This window comes from Mesocricetus auratus, unplaced genomic scaffold (genome assembly GCF_017639785.1).
Source record: "Mesocricetus auratus isolate SY011 unplaced genomic scaffold, BCM_Maur_2.0 Super-Scaffold_100009, whole genome shotgun sequence".
In the NCBI taxonomy this organism is placed as follows: domain Eukaryota; kingdom Metazoa; phylum Chordata; class Mammalia; order Rodentia; family Cricetidae; genus Mesocricetus; species Mesocricetus auratus.
This window is the reverse complement of record NW_024429193.1, coordinates 6759678-6782844: the sequence shown is the minus strand read 5'-3', so window position 1 is coordinate 6782844 and position 23167 is coordinate 6759678. Positions and strand designations below refer to the sequence as shown.

Genomic DNA, 23167 nt, shown 5'->3' with positions numbered 1-23167 from the left:
TTATTAAACCAGTTCAGGATGGGCAGCACGGTGGTTTGCGTCTGTCTTCCAGTACTCAGGAGGCTCAGGCAGGCAGCCAGTGTGGGCTGTGGAACAAGGCTGACTGAAATAGCAAACTATAAACAATCTATCAGTTGTGGGTTAAGGAAGGGTAAGTTCTAATTCTAGCACTTTTTTCCTTCAGTGTAGACTCTTAGCATGTGGAATGTTATCATGTTCTGATGTGGATAACAAGTGTCTCTTGTTGAAGTACCACCCAACTGGGCATGTCCATGAAATGTGATGTGGGTGTCATACAGGGTGCCAGCATCACCCATGGGCTACCATTGATAGGTGCATTCTGAGTGGGCTGAGAGGTGTGAGACCAGTGGGAGGGAGCAGGTCACTCGGGGTATGCCTTGGAATGCCGTAGCCCCTTTATTTCTGAGGCTCAACAGTTTTTCTCAGCCATTATGTTTCTGCCTTGTCACAGGTCTAAAAACAGTGGAGCTGACTACCACGATGTATTTATCATGGAGTTACACAGGCCAACCCTAGAATTCTTCAATCTGAGTGGGGAATATTCTTCAGCATTTCAAACCAGTACTAGGTGCTTTCAACGTGTCCCCCCCCCCAAGGGTCCAAGAATCCTGAAGGAAGAACCCAGACTGGAACAGTATGTATAAACAAAGAACATTTATTCTGTAGAAACTACAGCATGTGAGGTTGACCACTTGTACAGAATGGTGATCCTGAAAGGAGCTGGCAGGTTCCTTTTAAGCACAGCTAGGGGAATCCAGGAACAGTTAGGTTATCTCAAACATGATTGGCCAAGAAGGCAACAGTTACACTAGCGTACTTTTGATGGCCTGAGGTTAGTTTTACCATCATTGGATGTACTCGGCAAGTCAGGGGTCTACAGAATTGTCCTTATGTGGTCATTGCTTTGAGACACTGGGGGTGGGGGGAACAGGCCTTGTGTCTCTCCCTAGTCCCTGCTGTCAGGGGTGTTGTTGATTAATAGCCCTGTGTTTAAGACACTGAAACTTAGGCCTGACTTGTAAAATGGAGGAAGTTTAGACCTCTCATACCCCTCTTGAGATTGGCTCCACTTCGAATCTTTGAGACAGGCCAAGGGGCTGGTATTGGGACCTGAGGATCATTAGCTGAGCTGTAGAAATCCGTTCTTTAATGAGAATGCAGGGGCCACATATTAAAATGAGCAGTAGCAAGATCATGGGTCCGACTATTGCAGAAAGGTGAGCCAGGGGAGAGGGATCAATTAAACAATGACTCAAAGTGTTGACCCTGTTGCTGGCCAGTTCATCTTCTGTAGTCTTTTCTCAACCAGTCAGAGTTCGCTAACAACTCCAGTGTGGTTAGCATAAAAGCAGCATTTCCCACCAGGGCTGCTAGAGAAAGAAATCTAGGCCACGGACTCTGTAAAGCTGCTTCAGCTAGGAAGAACGGGAGGCTCTAGGTGAGCAGTGGATTTTCTTAGTTCTAAAAGGTCCTTGTCAATGGCCTCTCTTGGCAATAGTTTTTGTCCTGTGATATGAGGGCTGAAGCTCCCAGACCCGTTGAACAGGCCATCCTTAGACCCAGTAAAGTTGAGACCAGAACAACAGCATTTCCACAGCCTGTTTATGTCTGGTCAGAGAAGAGGGAAGAAGTCATGTTTCTATTTCCTCATCAGTGTAATAAAAGAATGCGAGATGTGGACTGAACCAAGACCCAGAATTATCTGAGAGTGAACACGGGGAGCCTGAGGAGTAGGACTGCCAGGCATTGTCAGGGGTTACCAGATAGACGGCCTGACTACCTTTGGGGATGATGGTCTCATTACAAAGGTCAACAGTCAGGTGTTTACGACCATGTAGGTTGCCTTTAGGATGTCCCACGGAGTGGATAGGGTCAGGGGAGCGAGAACAGGAACCTCAGACCCAGGATGGGTCAGGGGGACCATTGTGGCAGGAATTTGTGGCCTTTGAGGGGAAACCTGTGCTTGGGATGCCAACTGTTGGATGGGGTTGGGCCCCAGCAGGATTCCCTTTGGGTTAAGTTTGGACAACACGCTGCAATATAAATGCCCATCCATAATCAGACTGTTTTTGAATATAGCCTTAGCCCCCTGGTCTTTACCCCTCCCATTGTGGGGTATCTTTTCCTTTGTGTGTGACCTGAATCATAAGTGGGTTACAGGTAAGGGAAAGAAAGGTTCTTGTGTAAACTTTGGTGACTGTTATAAGGTCGCTTTTTACAGGTGGGTCCCATGGATAGTCCTGGTTGACTCACAGCCCCATTTTGCACAGTAATGACCCTGTGAACCGCCACAATTGTTGGCTTGGGATCAGGACCGCCCAAGTGTCCTGTCTCAATAGGCACATTGGTCTTTGTGAAGGTGTGGCATGATCTCGTGGCCAGGTTGCCCGCAGGAGCAAGGCCACTGTAGTGGAATCTGCCTGCCTCATGGTCTTGGTCTGGGATCGGGTGTGAGGGGGACTCACCACACCTTATTACCACCCCCTGCTGAGTCCTGGGGCTGTTCATGGCAGCTATCTGTGGGCTCAGCGCAGGAAGGCAGGTACAGCTCTCCCACAGTTCTGCTGCTTTCACCTGCGGCACGAAGAGCTTCACCCAAGAAGGGGGTGGCGCTCTGGTGGGACCTGCTTGGGATGCCCAGGCTTTCCATACAGATGGGAGAGAGGTGGAAGTTGCCCCTTTCTGGGCACCCTACACTGAAGGTCAGTCACTCATTCCTGCAGAAGAGTTTCCCCGGCAGTACAAGCAGCCCAAGATCCCACATCTGGTGTTTCAAGTCCTTGAAATGTGACTTGAGTAGGTCCAGCGGGGTGGAGCTCGCTGCCTGTCCCATGGTAATATGCTTTAAGTAAAAGACGGGCCGGGTATCGGTGGCGCACACCTTTAATTCTAGCACTTGGGAGGCAGAGGCAGACAGATCTCTGTGAGTTTGAGGCCAGCCTGGTGTACAGGAGCAAGTTCCAGGGCAGCCTCCAAAGAGAAACTCTGTCTCGAAAAACCAAAAATAAATAAATAAAAGATGAACAAAACACACACCCACACACAGAAAAACCCACTGGAGTCTAGAAAAAAGACAAACACATCCACGGACAGACGAACTGGAGTCTGGAAAATACCAGAAAGACACAGGCAGTGATCCCACAACTGGGCTCTGTCAGACGGGAGTGACCCATCGGTGTCTACCCAAACCAAAGTCTAAGTGGAGCTTTCCATCTCTGACAGACTGGAGCTCTCCAGTCCCACCAGAGGGGAGCCTTACGGCTCCAAAAGGGGGTGGGGATGGGGATCCAGAGTGTCCTTGGAACCCCCACCCTGGCTGTAGGCCTGTAGTGGGGTCTGGCCTTGCCAGAGAACCTTAAGAGTCACAGCTTTTGTGCGTGGTTCCAGGTGCAGACATGATTGCTTTAAGCATGCTCTCTGGCCACAGAGCATCGGAAGGGCAGAGAGTGCATCTTGTGGAGCAGGAACGCGGTGGCCTTACAGGTCCAGCTGCTGGAAGATTGCAGGTGCCATCATCAGCTACAATATAATTGGCACTCTGTATTGGGGAAGATGTAACTTTGAGTTGAATTGGAAACTAAACAAATACATGGCCACTTCGATGATTTAATAAGTTAGTAGCAATTGAAAAGAAACCACACGGGGGCTGGAGAGATGGCTCAGAGGTTAAGAGCACTGGCTGCTCTTCCAGAGGTCCTGAGTTCAATTCCCAGCAACCACATGGTGGCTCACAACCATCTGTAACGAGATCTGGTGCCCTCTTCTGGCCTGCAGGGTTACATGCAAAGAGAACACTGTATACATAATAAATCTTAAAAAAACAAACCAAATAACCACAGGTACCCACTTGCTTGGAAAGCAAAAACAAAGGCACTGAGCAGTACTGTTCCAAAGAGCCCCAATTAACAGATGCCACCGGTGGGCCTGGTAGTTTTGGAACATAATCTAATAGCCAGAGCTCGGAAGTGACGGTGTAGGGTGATAGCGATGCGGAGAAAATGCTTGTGTCCACTACTGAAGGTGGGCATTACTTTCCTGCGCTCCCGATATGGTATGTAATTAAAGGCAGGTGTCAGGACTCACCCGTGAGCTTCAGCAGACTAAAAGCACACGCTGAGCCACAGAAGCCATCATTTTCTTAAAAAAACAAACAAAAAACTATTCGTTGAGCCATACTGGGAGCTAGACACGACTGTCGGGGGGAAAAGGAGGAAAGTTAAGACGTCCTGCCCGTGGAGATACTACATTCTCGGTGGCGAGAAACAACGGGGACGAGCGCGGTTTAAAGGACGCAGGGTAGGAGCGGGAGTGACGGGGAGCTCTGGGACGGCGGGGAAGGGTCCTGCCCTAGGCTGGAGGTGGGCACCGCTGTGCTGGGGCTGCTCTCGGTCCCCGGGGCCCGCCGAGCTCCCGCAGGAGCGCTGCCCGTGCCCCCGCGCTGGGAGCCGGCCGGGTGTGCCCGCTCGCTCGCCCGCCCTCCGGCTATCCCGCCGGCTCGCCCGCTGCCCCTCTCCCGCTGTCCCGCTGTCCCGCCCGCCCGCAAGAACGAGACCGCTGCACTCCCCGCGGCCACCGGCAGGCGGCGCCGCGCGCGCCCGGCACTGCCCCACCCGCCCACCACGCGTCCTCTCGCCCGAGGAAGGAGGGGACCGGAAGGAGCCGCCGCGGCTGCGGGAAGTGGAGGAGCGGGAGGCGGGGACCCACCTGGAAGCGCCGCGGCGCCGCTGTGGAGCTTCCTGCGGCGGAGGGCGCTCGAGCCAGCGCGCGGCGGGGGCCCGAGGGCGGCCACGCGGGCGGCGCCTCCCCGAGCGGCCCGGCGCGGCGCGAGAGGTGAGCGGGCTTCCCCGTCCCCCACGGGGGGCGTCCGGCGCAGGGGCCGGCGGGGAGCGCGGGGCGAGCGCGCGCGGCCGGAGCCCGGGGCCCCGGAGGGGAAGGGAGCGAGGGGAGGGGGCGGCCGAGGCGGCGGCGGCCCCACGTGGGCCGGGCGCGCGCGTGCGCGGGCCGAGGGGGCGGGGAGGCGAGCGGAGACGCCGGGGCGCGCGGCCCGCGGCCCACGTGACGGTCACGTGTCGCCCCCCCCCTCCGCGCGCGCGGGCGAGCCGGGGTGGAAAGGCCGGCTGAGGTCGAGCCGGGTTCCGGGCGCGGCTGGGGGTGGTGGTGGTGGTGGTGGGGGCGCCCAGCTCGGCTTCCGGCCCTCGGCCTCCCGCGGGGGCGACGCGGAGGAGGAGACGCCCCGGAGGGCGGGGAAGGCCCGGCCCCGCCTCCCTCCCGCCCGCGCCCCCCGGAGTCGCCGCCGTCGCCGGTGGTCGCCCCCCGCCGGCCGCCATGTTGCCCCCAGAGCGCGCCCGCGGGCCCGTCTCGCGAGATCTCCCGGCTCTCGCGGGACCTCGCCGGCCGAGCGTTTTCGCTGGACGGCGGCGCCCCGGGTTCCGGGGGCCCTGGGACCTGCGGCTCGGTTCCCGGCAGGCAAGTTGTCAGGGCGGGCGGGCCGCGCGCCTCCCCTCCCCGGCCGCTCGGCAGCAGCGGCGGCGGTGGGGCCTGTGCTCCGCTCGCCCGCTCCGGGCTGACACTGCCTCCCGTCTGCCCAGGGCCCCTTCCCCAAAGCAGCGCAGCCCCGCGCCCCCGTCCGCCCCCCGTGCCCGGGCGCCACTCCCTCCTCCCTCACGCCCTGCTCGCCACTGAGAAGCCGTCGGTGCCCCGGCGGTTGGCAGCGCCCGCCGCCCCCGTCCTCCCCGTCGGGAGGGCTTGGCTTAGCGCGGCCCCGGGTCACCGTCCTGACGGCCCCGCCGCGGCCGCTGCAGGTCGCCGCTCTCGTTAGAGTCCCGCAAACCCTCGCTCCCTCGAGCTGGAGGTGGTGTTCTCACGAGTGAGTCACTCTCTCCACCTGCCGAGTCTCCCCTGAGCGACTTTACTCCGTTTTCACTCGTCTGTATGCAGAAGCGAGCAAGTTGCACAGCCGGGAAGCCAGATGATTCATTCACGGGTGTTTGTTTTGGTTTCCCCCCTTTTCCTCTTTGGGAACGGGCTCATTATGTAGCCCCCGGTAGTCTAGAGCTGTACCTCTGACGAGGTAGACCCAGAACCCGCGGCAGCCTCCCCTCCCTGTCTGTGAACAAGACGACGGACGGGGCTGGTGGTAGAGGGGTTGGTAAGCTGCTCAGTACATGTGGGGTCGCACTCGAGGTGCGGTAGTAAGCACTGTTAGCCACTAAGCCACCTGTGAGATTTTGTTACTTTTTTTTTTTCCAAACAGGGCCTCACTCTGTAGCCCCGTATTCCCTGGACCTCCCTCTTGTAGATCACAATGGCTTCCAACTCACAGAAGTCCTCCTGCCTCTGCCTGCTTGGGATTAAAGGTGTGTGTCACCACCACCTGGCTCATACCTCCTTTTTTTTTTAACTACAAAAGTATACTTATGGGCTTTCACTGAAAGGTAGAATAAACACAGTTCACCTAACCCTCACCTTTTTTACCCGTCCCTGACCTGACTGTTATGTGGTCCTTGCTTTTGTTTGTCTTGGCAAAGTTGGAGGGCTGGGGGTTTTTGTTTCTAGTTTTTCAAGACAGGGTTTCTCTGTGTAGCCCTGGATGACCTGGAACTTACCCTGCAAATCAGGCTGGACTCCCCAACTCAACAAAATCCGCCTGCCTCTGCCTCCTGAGTGCTGGGATTACAGGTGTGTGTCACCACCGCCACCGGGCCCACAGCATTAACAAACAGCAAACTACCACATAAAAGTATTTAGTGTACTCTTTCTTAAGTTTGGATATTAGGTGGTATGGCCTGAACATTTCTCCAATAATAGGACTACTTTTTGTAGTAGAGATGTTCTAGTGTGCTGGTAGCGTTACACAAGTCTTTGTAAAACAAAGATTTAAGGAAATTATCAGTTGAGATAATTATATGTATTCTAAACTAAAAACAAGTCAGTGCATTAGGGTTTTCTAGAAGTTTAAGTTTACTAGCTCAATTAAAGTAATAGTTCTTGTAGAAAAATGTGTATTTTAAGTGTATGTACCTCTTTGTATGTGTATGAAGAAGGCTGAGAACGTCAGAAGAGGGTGTCACAGCCCCTGAAGTTAGAGGTGGTTGTGAGCCACCATGAAGGTTTCTGGGAGAGCGTAAGTGCTCTTAACTGCTAGCTGTCTCTTGAAGCCCCCAGAGTAAACAGTTCTGACCCTGCAATTTAGGGAACTCACTAGAATGAGAGACCTCAGTAGTTGATACTAACATCTACTTAAACTAAAAGATGCTAAGTATCTGTTGTTTTGTCATTATTGTTCTGAAAAAACTTAGCAGCAGTAGAGTTCTATTGTAAATTTAAAAAAAATAGGTAACAGCTCAGGCTTTACTGGAATTTAAGAACCTCTTGCCCTAGTCTCTGGAATTCTGAGACAGCAGGCATCCATTACTAAAGATAAATTCTACGTTTATCAAACCGGTTACAATAAAAAATAATCGTACACAACTCAAGTGGTGTTCTTATTTGGTTCTTAAAGTCAGTCTAGTGCAGGTTGGCGTGCTGAGGAATAGACCTGTTGAGTTATGTAGTTGACTGACGTGGGACTGTAGAGGTTGAGAAAGGGAGGCATGGAGATAGGCAGTAGCCAGAACCCAGCCATGGGCAGGCTCTGAATAGAGGGGGGGAGCGGGAATTGACACATTCTTCCTTTTGGGGGGGGTGGAGTTGTTTGTTTACCTAGGGAAAGGTTCTCAGTGTGTAGCTAGCTTGGCAGTTATGTGGCTTTGAACTCATGGCAATATTTCCACCTCTGCGCCTGCCTTCAAAGGGTTGTGAATGCAGGTTGTAGTACTAGTCCCAGATCCTAAATGTTTCATTGACAGTTCTTCAATTCACCTTCAAATTATACTAGGTATCATTTGTAATAAAGACCAGTAGATAAAGTGGATATTTAATTGAAATTTTCTGAAGTATTTAGTTAGGTCGACTTGATCTGGATGTGGTAGCTCATGCTTGTGATCCCAGCACTCAAGAGGGTGAGGAAGATGGGATCACTGAGTTTGACACCAGCTTGGACACAGTGATTTTGAGGCCATTTTGGGTGACAGAGTAGAACCCCCATTCTTGAAATACCTAGAGGAAAAAAGAGAAGGCAGCAATGCCTTTGAAATTCACACTTGTACCATGGCTTTTGCAAAGCTATCCTCCTAAATTTAGCATAATAAGGAGTGGTCTATCCTGTGGGTGTGTGTGGGTTGGAGAATAAGAAATCTCCTTCAGTGGTGGGGCATCCTAGGGTGATGTGCATGTTTAGTCCCAGGATTTGGGAGACTTCGAGGTGAATCTCTGCATTTGAGGTTATCCTGGTCAACAGTGAGTTCTAAGACAGCCAGGGCCATACAGAGAAACCCTTCCTCAAAAAACCCTTAATAAGTAAGAAGAATAAGTCGGTTGCAACTGTTGTCGTACAAACCTTTTGGTGGTGAATTTTGTAAATTACCAGTCTTACAGGTGATTTATTTTGCAGTTGAGAAAGTTTAAGGAAGAGGAGAAAAGTATTTTACATAGAACTGTTGTTCGTGTGGGTTGTAGTAAAGTAATGTCCAGAAGTCATCAGTGAAAACGCATTGCGGGGGCTTTAAAAAGAAAACTGATTTCAAGTAACAATGGAGTTAGGCACTAGACTGTAAGTTACAGTTGGATATTATATGTTTGGCAGCACTGAGTATAATTGTGATACGTTTTTGGTATAATTTTCTGTAATTAGTACTCTGGTAACCACTGTCATACTAGAAAAGAAGCATGTGTGTGTATCAGTCAGCATTGCAAAGTCCAGAAGGTGTGTCTGGACTTGGCATTTTTGTTTGATGGGAAGGCACTTTACCTTTCTGCTTTCTCCTCAAGTAGTCATTCTTCATGTAGTGTTGTATAATAATTTCTATCTTGTCAGATAGGTGAGTTCCGTAACTTGCCCTGAGGACAGTATTGTTGCCTGACAGGTCAAGCTAGTCATTTATTCCTCCTCCCCTTTCTGTAGTGCTGGGAACTGAGTCTAGGACTTCACACGTGCTGGATGAGTATCCCACTGCTTAGCTCTGCTCCCAGCCTCTTCCTCTTCCTCCCCAAGTCTTCTGAGGAAGGCCCCGAGCCCTTTTTCCTCCAGTGAACGGTGATGGTCTGCTGGTGGGTCCCACGTGTATCTTCTATATTATTTTGGGTTTCTCTGAGTAGTCCTGTGTCTTTTATTGTTTGAAATTAGTGTTCTTACATGTTAAGAGTCCTTCATGTAATGGCTATTGAGCAATAGTGAGCTCAGTCATTTGTAGTATAGCACAGATTGTGGGCCTTAAACCATTGGTGACCCAAGTGTCTGGCACATCGTTTCATGGGAGAGGAGCCTTGTGTGCGGAAGTTAGAGGACAGCTGCCATTTGGTTCAGAGTGAATTCGGGCTGTCGATGGCAGGTGCTTTTTGTCTGATGTGCATTCTTGATGTCCAGCTAGTTGTCTTTTAGCTGCCTGGAAGTTCAAGGAGATAGACCTCTTGTGCTTTCCTTTTCCCTTCCTCGTCCCTTAGTGCTGAAGGTCAGACTTTGGGCCTTGTACACGTTAGTTCTGTACCGTTCAACTAATTTATGTGCCAAGCAGTATGACGTATGCAGAGGCAGGCGGATCTCTGAGAGTTCAAGGCCAGCCTGGCCTACTGAGCCAGTTCCAGGACAGCCAGGGCTGCACATAGAAACCCTGTCTAGAAACAAACAGACAAAAAAAAAATCAAGTGTATGTTCCTCATAAAAGAAGTGAAATAATGCTTTGGGTTTGTGTGGATATATTGCTTGTCAAGATTGCTTTCTTGGGAAAGATTGAGTTTTGGGAAACTACCTTGCTGACATCTCTTTGAGGACTTTGTGAATACCTCAGGAACCCGGGACAGATGGCTAGGTGGGGTGCTATTTAACATGCCAGAGCACACCTGCCCCACCAGGTCCTTCAGCACCCCACGGTCCCTACCTGTGCAGACTCTGGCTGGCATACGCTACCCCTACCCTGAATTTCTCTAACCCAAGGAGTGGGCTGCCCGTCCTTCCCTTCTATAAGTCTCTGGTCCTTTGTCTACCCTTGGTCCTCTCGGTGTCCTGACACCCCACCGCCTTGCTTGGCCTGGCTCACGGACATGCTGACCCTGAACTCTCCTCGATGTCCCTGCCTGTGAGTGACTTTTGCCTTTTATCTGTAATGAACTTTTGCTTTAGCACACCTAGGAGTAGTAATGTCCTTCCTTTATTTCTTTTTTCACCTCCAAATCCCACAAGTGCACTGTCCCTCGGGCCTTTCCTCTCTCCCTCTCTTTCCAGGGTCATGTACCCCAGGCTGGCCTCAAACTTACCACAGAGGTTAAGGTTGGCTGTAGGTTGTTTTGAACCTCCTGCCTCCACCTCCCAGAGGTTGGGTTATGAGCCTGTGCCTCACACGAGGCTGTAACAGTCTTCTGTACTGCCTACCCTCCTCCAGACCTGCGCCTCCCCACTGCCCAGCCTCGCACGTGCTAGGCAAGCGCTCTGCCACACACCTCAAGTTCTTAGCTGAACTATTTGCACTAAGTATAAGCTTCTGTGGTGTCTTTACAGTGAGTTTCTTTCCTTGGGAAGACATTTTGTTTTTTCCCTGCCCTGTCTTTTTGTAAAGGCCATTTTAGTGTGATGCACATTGAACGTTTTCACACGTGCTCAGCTGGGTGACTTTGGACAGACTGGGCATGCTGGCAGTTCTCACTGAGAAAGAAGCAGGGTTTGAAACCCCAGAAACTCTTGCACCCTTCCCCCTGGCTATTAGTCATCCTTTCCTTCTCCCGGCGAGACTGTAATTTTGATGTCCAGGACCACAGTGTCTTGTTTACTCCCCAGCAAACAATGTGTGCTTCATTGTGTTTGGCTGCTTGTGCTCAGCACTGAGCTCTTTCGCCTAGTCGTCACACAGTTTGTAGCCTGAGATGGGCATCTCCACACTGACTTGGATGTTTTTCTCCCTGCGGTCAAGTTTTCAGGAAGCAGGGGGGGTGGCAAAGACAAGCTGCCTACGTTTGGGCTGGTGGACATGTTTGTTTTAATGTAGCTGAAGTAAACAGCGTCTTCGGTGTCTGTCATGGGCTGCCTTACATCAGTGCAGTGCTTCAGCCACGCCCCAACTTCATTTTGCTCTGGAGACTGGAGTCCAGCATTCCTGCCCAGCAGTGGCTCGCTTTGCATTCTTGGAATTCCTCAGGTAGTGATTCCTGTGCCAGTTTGGGGGGGCGGGGTTGCTTGTGAGTCTTCAGTTATTATAAAAGACTATTGAGAGATTCCACCAAGAAAAACTCCTAATTTAAATTAAAGCTGTTACGCATTCAGAGATATTTATGTACATGGTAGTGTGCAGATTATAAAGTCACCTTGTGAGCTACTATGCAAATGTGGATCATGGGAGACCCTTACCAAGTTCGTCTCTTTCAGGCTGCCTTCTGATGTAAGTGCAACTTTCTTAGCAGAAACTATTCTCTGTATTTTTCTACCACTTTACTTTCTTAATTTTAAGGTCATTATGCAAGATTCATTCCTGTGTTTTCGCACATAATTTATGCACTCTTACTTAGCCGCTGAGCTCTCTCCATCTCTGTCTGGTTTTGAAGGAACGTTTAGGAGAACATTATGTTATGGATAACAGAGGACAGAGCGACATGTGCGTGTTAGACAGTTGTCTTTCAGTCTCACTAAGTGTGTGTGTTTCTGTGTTGCTAGTGATGAAATCCTTTCCTTGAGCAATAGTCTTCTAGTCAGCGCAGGGGAGGCCCATCTTTCCAGGCCAGCCTCACACTCATGGTGTCTCTGAGGGTGACTCTGAACTCCTTCAGACCCTCCTGCTCCCACCTCTCAGGCGTTGGGTTCCATATATGTACTATCACGTGTGGGCCACAAGGGCTAGTGTTGGTGAACTAGTCACAGAGTTTTCCTGCTGGACCTTAGATACCTGCATACCTTTCTTTCTGTTAGCTGACTGCGACTAAGAAGCTTTTGATTAATTTGTAACTGTAAGGCACAGCTTCTCAAAATTCGCTATGCTTCATAAATCACTTTAAAGGTTGCTTTGTCTTACTTGGTTTTGTTTTTAGGATGGAATTTCATGATATAGTCCCAGATGTTCCTGAACAGAAACTCTCTGCCCTGCCTACTGACTGTGGTACCCCGAAGCACCGTCCTGCTTGCTTGCACAGGCTTTGTTTTGCTTTTTGAGACAAGGTCCCTCTAGGCACCAAGACTGGCCTCAAGCTTGTCATCATCGTCAGCCTCCCATGTGCCTCGCTGAGATGACAGCCGTGCCACCAACCCATGCCACGCCTGACTCTACACTTGTGACTCCTGAGTTTTTATGGCTCTGCTGTCAGTGCTCTGAGGTAGAGAGGCAGAAACAGTTCCCACATGGTTCCCTCAGCAGCCTGAGGGACTCTCCCAGAATTTCAGGGGTCTTGCTTGACTCTTGTTGAACTAGGATTTGTGGCTTTGACCCTGAAGAATTTCAGGACTAGCCAGCTAATGAAGCAGAGTTGTGAATTTTATTAGAGATGGTTTAATACTTGCCTCCGCATGAGAGACAGGCCGGAAGGCCTACTGGAGCGGAGGGCGCACATGGGTGTGGGGTGGGCTTCTTCAAGAGGAGTTGCTGGTTTTTGTAGATTTTACCTAATAGGATTATGATTGATAAAGTACAAGTCTAGTCCATGGGGTTACAAGAAAATAGAATATCTTTGCGGTTAAGTTTTTTTTTTTTAAGAAAAAATTACTTTATTTTGGAGGCCAAAGAGGGGTCAGATCCCCTGAAGCTAGAGTTATGAGGTGTCATGTTGGTGCTAGGAATTGAACCTAGGTCTTTGGAAGAGCAGCTGGTACTCTTAACTGGTGAGATCTCTGTCTCTAGACCCTGTTGTAAACTGTTCTTTAGATTATCTAGCCCGGTCTGGGGAAAGGAGTGAGGCCTTGCCCAAGGTCCTGGATGTTGAGGCCTCAAGCTTAGGCCGTTGCTACATCAGCATAAAATGTCTGTATTTGAAAGATGTGCTGGCAGCCTCTGTAGCGAATGTTAGTGACTGGACCCTGTTCTTGCCATTGTCCCCATGATTCCCATCTTCTGTCCTGCTGCAGTGCAGGAGGCTCCTTGACACTGAAGAATTTGAAGAGTATGTTTGGCATAATTTTGAGATGTTAGTTTGTGGATTAAATAACAATACATTACTAATAAGAATTAACAGCATTTGCTAAGTTTTTATTTTTGCTGGTAATTTAAAAGTTAAAAAGAATTGGGATTGAGAAATAGCTCTGAGGTTGAGAGCTGTTGCTCTTGCAGAGGGCCTGGGTTCTGTTCCCATCATCTATATGGTGGTTCACAACCACTTGGCGCTACATTTTCAGGGGACCTGGCACCCTCTTCTGAACTCTGCAGGCACTAGGCAAAAACACTCATACAAAATAAATAAAGCTTTTCTTTTTTTTCTTTTTTTTCCTTTGGTTTTTCGAGACAGGGTTTCTCTGTATTATTTTGGAGGCTGTCCTGGAACTCACTCTGTAGACCAGGCTGGCCTGGAACTTATGTTTAACCTTTACACGTGTGTTTGTGTGTTTGCCTGCATGTATGTCTGTGTGTAGCTTGTGCATGTAACACCTGCAGAGACTGGAAGAGGACATCAGATCCCCTAGGGCTGATGTAACAGAGGGCTGTAAGCTGCCATGTGGGTTATACTGCTGAGACATCTCTCCAGCCCCAAATAAAGCTTTATGAAAGAGTTTATAAGAATTGCGGTATAGCATGGGTTCTGACCACTGAAGAAGAGCAATGAGAGACTTGAAATTTGCCATTATTGAGCACCTGTCTGTGGGCCGGTGGCCCCTTTTTGTAGTCATGGTTTGGGATGGTATAATAGAAAGAACATGCGCATGAAACATGACTTTAAATTATGACTAACCGTTATTAGCTCAGTAAGTTTAATGAGTTCTTTTACCTCTACTCTGTATTTTCCTTATAAATAAACCTGGTGCATTCCAGTCAGAATCTCTAAAGGGTCTTGCTGGCTCTTCTTACTAATGAAGAAATGGGAGGTCAGGGTTTGTCACAAAGTGGAGTAACTTGTGTGACTCCAAAGCCTATGTTCTTCCATGGCTCACAGCTGTTAACTGAAGTGTTGGAGTTCTCAGAAAAGTAGGTTTAAGAAAACTCAGAAAAGTGATAGACAATGGCCATGACTAGTATAAGCTGTCAGTACTGATAGAGAGCCCTTGACAATACGGTGTTACTGAAATGTCAACAGATTGCTATTGAGATTTGAGAAGCGAGCGAGTAATCTAAAATTATAATTTCCTTGGGTGTGGTGGCGCTGCACACCTTTGGTCCCAACACTTGGGAAGCAGAGGCAGGTGGATCTCATCTGCATAAGAAGTTGCAGGCAAAACCACAAAACACTACTTCCCTACCCAAACAAATGAAGTGCTAGGCTGACCCAATAGGATTCCATGTTGGCTGTTGAACGTTTGCAGTGTGAAAGGTGTTTTAGGGAAGGTGAGCTTGGGAGAGCTGGACCCCAGTTTAGTTTACAGTACCAGCATCAGGCTGCATGACATCATAGACACACATAGAATTAAGAAGTTGAAATAGTGGTTTTTGCCTCTGTTACTTTGTTTTTTTAAGGGAGGATATTGATGTGTCAAAAGAACGATTGAGTGTGGAGAGGAGAGGAGGCCTGATAGGGACAATTGTTTCCATAGAGCAGATTAGATTCCGGGGACTGCTAGCTGTTTTCCCTACGCAATATGGTTTTTTTTTAAGTCCCATTAAGACAAATACAATCAAGGGACTGGAGTGAGGGCTTAATGGTTAAGAGTGTCTACTGATCTTACGGAGGATCCAAGGTCAGTTTCCAGCACTGATGTCAGGTGTTCACAACTGTCTGCAACTCTAACTTCAGGGGCTTTGATGCCTGTGACCTCTTCAGGCATCTGGACTCATACACATACCTACAGGGTCTGTGTTTGAGATAGGGTCTCTCTATGTAGCCCCAGCTATCCTGGCTCTGTGTAGATCAGGCTAGCCTCAAACTCCTGCTTTAGAAGTGCTGGGATTAAAGGTGTGCACCACCATGCCTAGCCTTACCCACTGGTTTTCGTTTCTTTTTTTCTTTTTTTTTTTTCAAGACAGGGTTTCTCTGGCTTTGGAGCCTGTCCTGGAACTCATTGTGTAGACCAGGCTGGCCTCGAACTCACCTGTGTCCTGAGTGCTGGGATTAAAGGTATGCACCACCACTGCCCAGCTACCCTTGGGATTTTTAGTCCTGACATTTTTGGAGAGCGTGAGTCATTAACTTTGTTGATCTGTAATCTGTGTTTGTGAGCTTGGCTTGTGGCAAGGTTCGGGTTGTCTCTACTGATGTTTCTTTCTGTTGTAGCCGCTGCAGTGGTGTGTATGCGGGTGTTCTACCTCTTCATACCTGCTGCTACACTTGGTTTCACGGTTTAAAATGGCTGTTAGTTATTTAAACTGATCAAAACATGAAACAGAATGCCTTGTGGTTTAAGAAACGTCTGCAGTAGACAAAAGAAACTGACAGTCTTGAGTGCCTGTTCTGTGTGTGTACAGTGTGCACAGAAGACAGAGGCTAGCATCAGTTGTCTTCCAGAATCACTCTCTACCGAACTTACTACGATTTGTGAGACTGGCTCTTCTCTGGACCTACAGCTTACCTCTTAAACTATATTGGCTGGCCAGGAAGCCTCCTGTCTCTGCCTCTTTAGTGCTGGGCTTACAGGCATGTGACAGCATGCTTACCTTCTGTGTGGGCACTAGAATGAATTTACATCCTCATGTCTGCTTAGCAAGCCCTTTACTGATGGAACCTTCTCCACCCCTCCTGATTGTCTACTAGATCCAAGACCTTTTGTAACTTATTCATATGATAATTCCAAGCCATTTTGCTTTTTAAATCAAATGGCATTGGGCAGTGCCCTCTGTTTCCCTGTCACCGAGCAACTGTCAGAAAATAGTGGTTTACTACAGCCCTAAACAACCTTTAAAGGTTCCTTCTATTCATTTATTTATTTATTTATTTATTTATTTATTTTCGGTTTTTCGAAGCAGGGTTTCTCTGTATTGTTTTGGAGGCTGTCCTGGAACTCTGTAGACCAGGCTGGCCTCGAACTCACAGAGATCCGCCTACCTCTGCCTCCCGAGTGCTGGGATTAAAGGTGTGCACCACCACCACCCGACTAAAGGCTCCTTATAGAAAGCTTTGAATATTTACTTGGGGTTTCTGTGCCATGACTGATGTCAGTTTCTGTGAGTTTTACAGTGACTGAAGGTGTATCTCTGTGAGTGGGGCCCTACATTCAATGTCCTGCCCTGCACACTTACACTTGTGTTGGTAAACACAAGGAGATTATGATGAAAATCATCTGTTAGGTGAGCTTTATTCAATTATGAGTTATATGGCTATTGGCTGTGTGTTAAGTGTTAATGAATGAGTCAACAGCATACGTTATCTTTAAATAGAGATCCACATAAAATAAGAGTACGTGTTGATAGGTTAATGGATGTCTTGACTAAAGGTTGGCAGGAATTTAACACTATTTCATTAACTACCATCTTTATTGGAGTCAGGAGGCTAAAACAAAACCATAGCATGGGGGATTAAAACAAAAGACACTTTGCTCCCAGTTCTGGAGGCTGAGAAATAAAGTGTCAAAGCCTAGATAGAGTCAGTGTTGCATGCAACCCAGCTCCTTTCTAACATGTTAAGCTGTTACAGTTCATTTGTTGATTGGTACGGGGACATTTGAGTACTGAGAGGCCCGTGTCACCTTTCATAGAACTTTCTAGAAGAATTCTGAGCTTAGAGAAAGCAGCACCATGGTAAGGGAGAAAACTTGCTGGAGAAAGTAATATGGGTGTAGTTAAAGGTTAGGAAGTCATCTGGGGAAGGGAACCCACGGGAAAGTGGTGGCCTGTTTAGCTGGTATTTGAGAGACTGAACTTTGAAGTCTCCAGTTCCCCAACATTAAACCCATTCTGTTTTGGGTTACTTGCTAATTGATGTTGAACCTTGGTGGAGTTAACCTCTCATTGTGACTCAGCAGTAAACTAAGAATTCTAACAGTAATTGTGATGAATTCTAAATGAGGTATAGAATGTGCATGTATAATAAAGATGTTTAAAAATAATTGTGGGGGTGAGGCGGGCGCTACAGTTTGTGTATGGGGGTCAGTAATTATTTTTTTCAGAAGCTGGGCAGGATGAAACACGTGTAACCCTACCTGCCATTGAGGAGACAAGGAAAGAAGTGAGTCTGAGGTCAGCCTGGGTTACTAGGGAGACCCTGTCCCAGACCAGAGCAGCAGGTCTCTCACCGTGTGGCAGACAGCACACTGCCGTGCGTGTTGCCCAACAAGGATGAAGTTGGCTTGAGTAATTGGGTGTGTATGGGGTTACCAGTGGTACTTTGGATTGGCAGAATGGGTTAGCTGGAGAAGGCACCTGCTTCGAAGCTGCCATTGTCGTTCCGTCCCTGGACCCATGTGGTGGAAGAAGATGTGGCTGTTACACCTACACATGCACAGTCTTCAGCACATGGTCACTAGTGCTAGTTTGGAGTAGATGTTGTTTTGCAATGCAGGCATTCACATACATATGAGGGAAGGACCAGGACAGTTCTAGAACTGAAAGGAAGGTGGTTCTTGGAGTTTGTTGTGACTGGAAGGCAATGTACTTTGCTATATGGACCTGAGGCTCAGGAGGGAAATGTAAAGCTGTCATGTGGACTTGGAGGAGCCTAGCAGATGAGTCACGGTGTAGTTGGGAGAGTAGCCCTGAAAGAGCACTGCCCAGGTAGGAGAGTGAGTTTACAGTCTTGGATTAGCTCTCCAGCACATTAGTGGGTTCTGTTAGGCTTGCCTTTGAAATCTAAATTGACGTGGATAATTTCTTAGCCTCTCCTACTGCTTCTGGCCATTGCTTCTGTGGCAGTAGTGACTTTCTAAGCCATCTTTTATTTTTTCTACTCTTTTGGTGTGTACAGTTTGTTTTCCAGACCACAGTCTGAATGATTAAAATACTGAATTATGTTACTGTTCTCATGATCAGAGGTTTTCCAGTGGCTTCTGTCTTACTCAGGAAATCCCAAGTCCTTAACTCTGCACGATTGCAGTTGAAGTGTTGATTCTTCAGAGGGAACCTCGGTGGAATGCTGTTATTCTTGAGTCATTTCTTGTCTTATTTATTGTTGCTGTTGTTATTTGTAGAGAGACCATTTCAGGCCAGAACAACACATTTTAATTCAGTTTATGATTTAATGACAACATGCATAATATCTACCAGAACTATCTGGTAATGTATATCTTGTTTGCTTACATGCAGTTACAAGCTTTGTGAAAGCTCCACTGAAAACGTAGTTGTCCTGGTTAATTTGTTTTGTTGAATAGATGTAAGTGACAAAATTGAATTATGACATAGTCTACTTAAAACTTGTTATTCCTTCAACTGTGTATTACATTGTGCTGTATTAATGTATTATTGTTTTCCTATTAGGCATGAGTCTGAATTCATTCATACAGCAGCCAGTATAATATTTGAAAAGTTTTTAGTAGATTGTCTTCTTGATAATTCTGAAAGAGAATAAACAGACCTCTAAATTAACATTTGAGACATACAGAGACGTGTCAAATACAGAGTAAATCTCCACCATCGCCTACAAAGCTCTTTCTGGTTTGGTGTCTGGTGTACTGAAAGTTTATTTCATGATAGTTTACTCTTTGCCCTATGGGTTTCAGTCTTAAATGGCATCATTCTTCAATGGCTTACTTCATTTCAGGGCTTCTGTACATACGGTTTTACTACTCCAGACAACTTCTAAGATCTCATTAGATAACCTGGACTGGCCATGATCTCTTCTTCTCATGTCTCAGACTCCTGAGTGCTGGGACTATGGACATGTGCTGCCATACTTGGCTTTGTGGGCTTTTCTTTATATACACCTGTACTTCATATAAAAATTACAAAAATATCTTACAATTAAATTCCATATTTCTGGGGCCACAAACCTCTTGTTCTCTCTGTATTTCATTAGATGATTCTGACACTTAGGTGTGCTTGAAGACCTCTGGTTTTGTTGTGTAATCCAGATTTAGAGAGGTGGTTAGTTTTAATTTTCAATTTGGCACAAATGTAGAGTCACCTAGGAGAGTGCGTCTCTATAAAGGGTAGTCTTGATTGACTGTCAGGGATTGTCCTAACTGTGGATTGAGGTAAGAAAATCTCCTCAGAGTGAGTCGTCTCTGGTCCCTAGGTAGGGGATCCCGAACTGTGGGACTGGAGAAATGGAGTCGACAGAAGCAAGCGTCTCTGTTTCATGCTCTCTGCTCCTGACTGGGTCTGACCAGCTATTTCAGGTTCCTGCTGCCCTGGCTTCCCCCACTAGAATGGACTCCCGTGAGTTTGTTTATCTCCCCTGAATTAGTTTTGCCAGAATATTTTTATTACAGCAAAAGAAACTACTGACAGTTAATAACTGGGGAGGCTTGGGCTGGAAAGGTCAGGTAGTTTGTATCCCTATTAAAACACATAGGTCTTGAATATTTGTGATACATAATCTTATGTAAGATTTAAAAATGATGAAAAGCAATTGGATGTTGAATGTCTAATTAATGGTTACCTTTAGGGAGTAGAATGGAAGGGAACAAGATGGATTCAAGAGTGACCAGTAATATTCATGATGTAATTTGTTCATTTTTTAATGTCTTTTACAAGTGTGTTTAAAAAGTTAATCTTTATTTCACAGATGAAAAGAATAAGACTCCCAGAAGCTTAAAAATAAGATTGAAGTATTACAAGCTGAGAATATTGTCTTTCACTTCTTGTCCAACTTGGATGTTTTGTTTTTTCTTAGCAGTTGAAGTTAGTCAGCTGATGTTTGATGTGTTCCATTTTCTGCCACAAGCAAAAGGATGGGAGATGAGTACTTCTGTTTGTGGTCCAGATGTGGAGTAAAGGTCATAGGTTGGGTCTTTCACTTTCGTGAAAAGTGTGGAGTAGAGCTCAGAAGAGTCTGGACTTAATGCACAGATGTTACCAGTCAGTCACATGCTCTCCCTGTCTAGCTTTTGATGTTTCTCAGGAAGGTGTCAGTGTGCTTCCTGTGCCCCAAGAAGCACAGTTAATAGGCGAGGGCCTTCCTCATGAAGTTAATAGGCGAGGGCCTTCCTCATGGAGGTTCTGTCTAGCGCCATCCTCAGCTCAAGGTGGAAGAAAGCCTTTGTAGGGTTTCTGTGGGCGAGCTCCCGTTCTGTGCTGCTCTCTGCTCTGGTGCTCTATCTGTGGACTCCTGTTGATGATCTTACTCTGGAAAGCTATGGCGCTTGCCACTGACTGCTCTGCAGCGCAGGGCCTCAGCAAGCAGTGCGCCGTGGCCGTCGTAGGCATCATTGTGTGTTCACTCATCACTGTCCTGTAATGTTCTTAGTTGTTTCGGGTAGAACAACTAGAGGCGGGCTACAGAGATGGCTCAGAAGTTAAATCCTCCCTACCTCCAGCTTTAGAGGGCTCTCACACTTCATATTCCTACATAAGTACACATAATTATAATTATATAAAACGTTTGGCCACATGGTGGTGGCATATGCTTTATCCTGGCACTTGGGAGGCAGAGGCATGCGGATCTCTGTGAGGCCCAGGCCAGCCAGGACTGTTACACAGAGAAGAAACACTGTCTGGGGCGGTCACACACACACACACACACACACACACACACACACACACACACACACAGTGTTTTAGGAGAGTGAAATAGTCAAATGTGTATTTTGTGCTGTTTTTTTTTTTTTCTTCTTTTCCTTTTTGGTAAACTGCATTTAAAGGGACAAAATTTAAAGTAGTTGACTTAATTTCTTTTTCTGTTGCTGTGTTAAAAGACACATCTTCAGGGTTAAAGGGGTTTATTTTAGGTCACAATTCTAGGTTAAAATCCATCATGGTACAGCAAGTTAAGGCATCAGGGGCTAAGACAGGTAGTGGCATGTCCCCAGTCGTGCAGAGAAATCAATGAACACATAGATGCCATTGCATGGCATGTTTTCTCTGCTTATACAGCCTAGGGTCTCCAGCCTGGGATGTGGCCCAATCCGCTGTAGACAAGTCTTCTCACTTCAGTTAACACGAGATAATCCTTCACAGACAGTTCAGTCCTATTTTCCAGGTGATTCCAGAATTTCTGCATATGAAAATGATCATGGGTGACTGTACAACAAAGTGAGAAACAATTTGGGAACTATATAGGAGAAAGAATGTAGTGCAGAATTTTTTAAAGGATGGTTGTATGTATGAATGCCCTATGTAATAGTTGATAAAATGAAGATTGTTGTTGCCCCTTTTCAGTGAAAATTTCTGTGGATGTAGTCAAGTGTGTTTATAGCCCATACTCAATTGGATGCTTACTGACACCATAAGGCCTTAGAGGAAGCTGATGTAAAGTGAAGAAGTCTAGAATGAAGCTTATATACTACTGTCAAGACCAGCTGAGTCTGTTTGGATTTGGAATAGAAGCAGATACACAAGAGTATTCTACAGGAGTAGTCTCCTCTGAACTAAACAATAGTTCCCTGGGGTGGAGGCAAGTGGTAATTCCACATTTTACAGATGAAGAAAGGAATGTAGGCAAAGTGACTGCCAGGGACAGAAAATGAAACATCTGTCTGCTTCTGAATCTGATGTTCCCCTCTGCTGAGACATATTTTTGGACCTGTGGCAGGCATCCAGTTTAACCTGTGCCTTTGAATACTCCAGGAAACAGGAGAGTAGAGGGTTTTTTTTTTTTTGGTCTTGTTTTATTTATATCAAATAATTTCTTTTTTTAAGTGGAAAGTAACTATGAAAGAATGTCTAGGAGAAGTGTTTATATCCTTGTCTATTATTCTAATGCTTTTTACAGTTGACTTTAAAAATCATACTACAGAACACATAGTATTTTTACTTAGACTGAGTAGAGAATTGGGTATTAAAAATGACTCTATACTATAACCTTTTATTTGATCCCTGGGTCCCAACACAGAATATTGCAGTATCTTGAAACTCAAGTTAGCCTGGATTTTACAGTTTATTTTTAATAGTATTAGTGTTTATCCCTTTGCTTTATGACCAGAGCTGACATTTGGTAGGGAGGTTGCTATAGTCTTTTGAAGGACTCTCGTGTGTCATGAATCTACTAAGGTCCTATAATACAGTGAGCACAGTAGTTCTAGTGTTCAGTCGCAAGGAGTAGAGAAGAGAATTCTTCGCAGTGAAGATTGGTTTTTAGATTTGCTGTTGCTTGTTTGAATAGCCCATGAATTTGTTAGTACAGGAAAACAACCGAGGCTTTGTAGCAAGGATCGAATAAAATAAGGCTTAAGAACAGGGCTCACATAGCTTGTTGCTATTTTGTGCATTTAACAGACAAATAGCTATTTTTCAAGTGCCTAGAACTTGTTACTGAAGTAAAGGAATTCAAATGAAAAGTGTTGTTGTAATTCAAAATATTTTATCTGCTTTATTTTTTTTGTGGAATGCCTGGCTTTGAAATCTATGTGAATAAACTAAGGGCATTACATTGGATTAGCTGAATTGCTTTTCTTTTTAGGAAATGATTTGGCTTACTTGCATTGGTATTAATTTTTTTATTTTGTTTTAGGTCTCATGTAGCGCTGGCTACCTATATATCTGTATATCTATATATCTATAGCTGAGGGTGACCTTAAACTTCGTATCCTCCTGCCTTTACATTACTGGTGTATGCCACCATATCTGGTCTAACAATTTTTTCCCACCAAACAGACACATGGTTACCTATGTCTTTTTCTGTATAGCTTTTGACTTCTCTATTGTAGGAATTTAGAGTGGCACATATGGGTGCCACACACGCACACACACACACACACAGTGGCACATATGGGTCTCTCTCACACACACACACACACACACACACACATACACACAGTGGCACATATGGGTCTCTCTCTCACACACACACACACAGTGGCACATATGGGTCTCTCTCACACACACACACACACACACACACACACACACACACACACACACACACACACCCTGGAGAGGGAAATACAGTAGTGACTGAAATGATTCAG

At 46.9% G+C, this 23167-nt stretch overlaps 1 protein-coding gene across 5 annotated transcripts in view; it reads left to right on the top strand.

The window, feature by feature from the left end:
• Window positions 1–4720: 4720 nt before the first annotated feature.
• Window positions 4721–23167, top strand: part of Zzz3 (zinc finger ZZ-type containing 3) — a 64439-nt gene continuing 45992 nt past the window's right edge. Inside the window, exon 1 of one of the 5 annotated variants that reach the window (XM_040751588.1) lies at window positions 4721–4851. The gene's annotated coding sequence lies outside the window, so the exon portion shown is untranslated. Of the gene's footprint in view, window positions 4852–5914; window positions 6378–10665; window positions 11247–23167 lie in introns of those variants that run through there. The other 4 variants (XM_040751586.1, XM_040751589.1, XM_013123201.3 and 1 more) reach the window with 4 other exon arrangements.